The following is a 6,000-nucleotide window of genomic DNA, read 5'->3' as shown; positions in this document are numbered from 1 at the left end:
TACATATGGAAATAACTATTTTATGTGACTATTACATAAGATGTGGGACATAATTATATCCTACGATTGCAGGATATTTTACATTTATAATGGTTTTGGTATGGACACAACTGCCCAGAGGGAGACTGTCCCTCACAATGTGGGACAGGTGGTAACCCTGACCATTGGGCTAGACTTAGCTATTGGTGGCGCGCTAACACGATGCTTTTCACTTCCACTTGGTATAACTATCAACACTACAATAGAATACGGGCACGGGGTTTTAAATGTCATTTGTTCAAGGGATGGGGACTCAATATTCAGCTACGTGCATTTGTGTTTGCTTCTTATTTTTGTGTTCGCAAAACTGTCTTGCATGCTTTGCATACGTTTCAGTATCTACAGTCACTGACAGGTGTGATTACTATTAAAGACAGGCTGTACTATTCAACATTTTAGGTTGCACGTAAACAGCCGACATGTCAACGCCTCCGTGCGGTGCTTGGACACGCCCCATGCACTCGCGCACATTTCCTGTGCACGTGGATGTGGTGGCAGCTTGCCTTCATTAATATGCATATGGCGCTACTGCGCCATTTCTACGCCTCACGGTCAGCGCAGGCCTAACACCGTTCTTGTGCTGAGCTTCATGAATCCCAGGGGAAATCTTTTAAAACCTTGTACATAGCATGGTTTTGGAATTATTGATGCAAATATGAACAAGCAATATGTGATGCCTAGAGGCATCAGTAGGAGTTAACTGCAGACACACCTGGAGGCGTCACTCGGATGTAATGAGGGTCCCTGCAGAGTACTCTGTCAGAGATACTCGGTGAGAAAATTGGTGTAACTAAGGAAATTATTTTTTGAGCTATGATACAGAATCAGTGTTGCCTAGACATAGTAAGGCCTTGCTGAGTCTGATTATGGTAGCTGCCAAAAAAGCAATTACTAGAAAATGGAAATCAAAGTCTAAATCAACTTTATTAGAAGCAGCAAATATAGTAGAGATAAAACAACTGGAATCGGGATCTTTAGAAAAGGCTAGGAGCAAATTACATGGGAAAAATGGGAACTGTGGGAACAATATATGGAGAGGAGGAACGAAGTTTAAAAGAAGGCAGGATCTGAATGAGCTATGTAATTTTGACTGACATTGACTGGATAGATTATAAAATTATGTATAATGTTTGCAACTACAAGTGTGTCAGCGTGGTAATGTATAATATTTGCAACTGAAATTATGTCATTATGGTTTGTTTTTGTTTATATAAATTTAAGATTGCCTATGTCATATGTGGTAATTTAATAAAGATGCTTCTTGTTAAAAAAAAGTAAGCTTAGGAAAAGGGTGGACTAAGTTTTCCAGACATTCATGCATATGTACTAGCCTCTTTATTTGCTATATATACCCTCAGATTCAGCAATCTCTGCACGGAGTGCAGGAATAGTGCAAGAGCTGCTGCACGCAATATAGCTGACGAGCGATCCAGGAATGAGCTCCAGGGACGTGCACGAGAGCTCCTACACTTTTCCTGCATGGACACCACTGCTGTATTCTAATTACCCCATTTGCAGGTGAAAACCATGCAAATGAAGTGAATTTGTGATCCAAGAAGCAGGCAGGCGTCTGTGCAGGAATAGTGTAACCTGCAGAAATGTATTCAGTTACTAACTGAATACATTTCTGCAGATTACAAAACAGAGGCATGACAGGTCCAAAGAAAGCATGTATTCAATGCAGTAGGCATGCCAATGGCCAAATATATGGCCAATGGCATGAGAAATAGTTGCAAAATTATAAAAAATAACTTTTATTTTTTTGACTGATTTCGGCTGTTTAAGCTTAGGGCAGCGGTGCACAAACTGGATCAGCCCAAAAATAAAGAAAAAAAGTTGGAAATAAGATTTTAAACCCAAATCAGCATTTTGCCATGATAGTCAATGGCATGCATAAGACAACAATACCAGGGAATAGTGGTTGCTAAGGGGTAAGGCTCAGTGTGAGTGTGGTAACTATGAATTAGCATTCTGTTTATGCAAATGAGTGAATTGATACTGAATCACAGATTTCCTCTCAGTGTTAACTTGCACCCAACTGTGTAGGTGCAGCAACACCATGGTCTAGGTATAAGAGGTAGAGGACCTTATAAGAGGGAGTGTCATACATGCTGTAAGCTTAGTGGAGCTCTGTGGCCCGTGTTTGCCCTTAGCTAAGAACAGCTAAGGAAGGGGGTGTGTCTGAGGCTGACTAGCAGTGTTTACATTGCCTAAATGGGTGTGAGAGCCACGCACCGGGTTTTAAACCAAAAAAAAAAAAAAAAAAAAAAAAATGAAAACAGGAAATAGCAGCACTGTTCACATCTGAGCACTGGGTATACACGCCACACCTCAGGGCTTAAATGTGAAGGCAATGGGAAATGAAAACAGCAGTAGGAAGGCAATCAAGGAGAACTAGCATAGCTGGCAGGTGAAATGTATCAGAATCAGCCAATTACACATGGAACAGCCTAGCACACTACTATAAACAATGCAAACACCTTCCAGTCTGTTTTTTCCCACAAACTCTACACCACCGGTGTACACAGATGGGGAAAATTTACCTAACAAAACTAACAAAATGTTGGGGGCTGCTGTTGCTCTCATACATCAATATGTGCAAGAGGCTGAGGGTTGTGAAGATGTGATGACCAAGCCACAGTGAGGAGAAGGAGAATAGTGTACAGACCCAGGGTAACCTATCAGGGGCTATTTGAGCTGGAGGTAGTGGAGTGCTATAGGTTGGACAGGGACATTATACAGCAAACTGTTGAGCTGTGCCAGCCACACCTCACACACAGAACCAACAGAGGGGGACCCATCCCAGTGGATACCAAGGTATGTGTAGGCTTAAGAATAGTAGCCACAGGTACCTTCCAAAGACCAACTGGGAATATCATGGGGATCTCACAGGGATCAGCATCCAGGGTACTCCACCAGTTCCTGGATGCCATATCAGCACATGCCAGTGAGCACATATATTTCCTCAACACCCATGAGGCGTTGATCAGCAATATGCCTCTCTTCCACCAAATAGCAGAATACCCTGAGGTAGTGGGTGCTATAGACTGCATGCACATACACATCAAAGCACCACCCGGTGAGCAGTGTAGGGTCTACATAAACCGCAAGGGCTTCCCCTCCATCAACTGCCAGGTCGTGTGTGATGCCCAGGGCATTATCTTGAATGCGTGTGCTGACAGCCCTGGAAACTATCACAACTCCCACATCTGTGCATATGACACAGCTGTACCAGTCATTTGCCAGTGGGGACATCCCATATGGTCAACTAGTGGGGGATGCTGGTTATGCACTGGAGCCATGGCTGATGATACACTCAGAAATGCACACACACCTGAACAAGAACTCCATATTGAGGCACATGCACAAACCAGAATTATAACAGAGCATGTGTTTGGGATGTTCAAGTCATGGTTCCACTGCCTGGACATATCCAGTGGAGCCTTGCAGTACTCTCCAGCTACATGTACACAAATATTCTTAGTATGTGCCATGCTACACAATATGATCCTGCGGAAACAGTTGCAGCAGGAACAGCACGGGGCAAGGCCACACAGCACCCCCCCCCCACCATTGCCAAGGCCATCACAGGCACAGAGGTACTCGGAGGAGGAACTACCTGAGCCTGCCCATGTAGGCAGAAGGAGGCATGCCCAGTATGCCCAGGCCTTGGCAAAGAGACAACGCATAGCACATACACTGACATGATAGGGGCCTAGGGAATTACACCTTTCTCTGACACGTACATACAGTAAAAGGGATGCCAAACATGACACTACTTGTGCTTTACCATGTATAGGGAATGTACTATGTGCATCCAACATAGTCAGCCTGCAAGCACGATCCTCAATACTGGCACAGCCACAAGGTAAGCCAGTCTTCCTATCAATTGCTGAATGGAGTAGTATGTTCTGATAGTTGTATCTATGGTATGGATGTGAGCATGCAAGGGCATCGGGTGGCTGAATGGGATGGCAGCAGATAGTGTAAACCTATATGGGCAGCATGAAATCCATAACAAATACTGCTGTCAACATACTAGGCAGTACTAGACAAGGTGATAAATCCCACTGAAGTACATGTAGTGGCCCAAATGTGTGTCCATAGGACACACACATGCTTGTCAGTGCGGCTCACATATCCACCACCAGCCTCCGTCAGCAGGACAGGTGTAGATGACCATAAAGAAATGCTGGGCTAAGGCCTCCAATTGATGGCAATGGTTAACAGCCCCCCTCCAGACCTACACAGGCAGACTACAACAGATCTGGCAGTTGTATGTCAGTTCTGAAGGGTAAGAAGTCTGAAACTGAAATGTAGGTCACTAAAACCTAAGATCTGTACACTACTGATATGCCTCCAGTCTGCATGATAGGTCAGAATACAAAATTAAATGGAAGCCATCAGGGTACCTGAAATACCAGCACAGTCATAGCAAATGTTTAAAGTCATCAGGTGTGTGCCCCCCCACAATCCCATGCAGAAATGTAGTAACATGTAAGTGTGAGGTGTAATAACAGTGGAGCACAGATTACCCGAGCCGGCCCAATCTACAGGCTAGATTGTTGCATGTGTACAATATTCAGGGGTCCATGTGTTAAGTTGTCATGTGTTCAGTATTGTGTAGAAGTGGTCAGCAGGTAGGCATGGAGGGTTGCGTCTCAGTGGCCTATGGGCAGTACTGTGGATGACAGGGCCATGTTCTGACAACTGCAGTGCCAACCACAATGCTTCTCAGCAATACCCATGTCAGCAGTCAGCCATACTCACTGTCCAGATGTCAATATCTGTCACCGTCTGAAAGATGGACATGCCATGAATGTGGGCCCAGACATACACACAGTACACAGGTGGAAGTACCCTAGACAGAGTACATAAAATGTAACTGACAACTGCACACACCATTGGAATTGTACATACAGGTTAGCAGCACATTAGTTGTCTGTGTAATATGGAATACTGATGTAGTCTGGACAATCACTTGTAGACCACAAAAGGCACAGTTATGAAGTAATGAGAGACTGCCTATGTCTCTGCACAAGGCAGCATAAGGGGAATGTCCCAGGTATATCTGTGAGTCAGCTGCAAGTAGCTTCCATATCACACATGCACTTAGCTCACCCTGCCATCAGCCACAGGTTTATCATAGGTCATATCCTTGCTGTTGGGAATGAGCACAGTATGACTCCACTTCTGTACGGGAATACCCACAGAATGCAGCATGCTGAAGAGGTGTCCTATGCAGGTGTGTCCCTAGCTGTAAACAGCACCCTACATGCATCTGGACCAATGGGTCAATATGTACAAGAACTATTGCCATTAACACCTTGCACATTTACCCTGTCACCCCAGGGGAACCCACTGGCTCACAACCTGGGAATGTAGGAGTGACAGAATGCACTGGCCTGCTAAAGATGGCCTGCTTCACTACCCAATGGCCTACAGTCCTCTGTCAAAGGCCTGTGCCTCACCCGTAGTGCCAATGTATGGTATCTCATGGGGTCCTAAATAACAAACTAACACAGTCAACAGAACACAAATGCAAGACCATATTGACAAATCCCAGTAGCATGCCCCCCCCATGTCCTACTGCATGAACTGGGGGCCAATCCATAAATACCGCTGGGATGAAGGGCCAACTATAGGGATACTACCCAGATATCGCTTGCATAATGTTAGAATGAGGATAGAATAACAGATTGGGGGGGTGTAGATGCATGGACGTCATGGAGTGTGAGAAGTCTGAAATCTGATGTGTGCCCATACTACCCCTGCCTGCAAACCCAGTAATGAATGGCTACAAACTTGCTCATAAACCACAATGTGATGGGGAACTGACCAGATATATGAGCCCTGCCTCTTGGTAACCTGCATGAATCTGTACAGCCGAGAGGTATGGCCACAGCAGGATATGCCCATTCTGTTAAATTGATATATGTACAACAAGGGGATCCTCAGCCA

Source organism: Protopterus annectens, chromosome 1.part1 (genome assembly GCF_019279795.1).
Source record: "Protopterus annectens isolate FY-2018-M chromosome 1.part1, PAN1.0, whole genome shotgun sequence".
Taxonomy (NCBI): Eukaryota; Metazoa; Chordata; order Ceratodontiformes; family Protopteridae; genus Protopterus; species Protopterus annectens.
The sequence above is the reverse complement of the archived record's forward strand: the minus strand, read 5'-3'. Positions refer to the sequence as shown.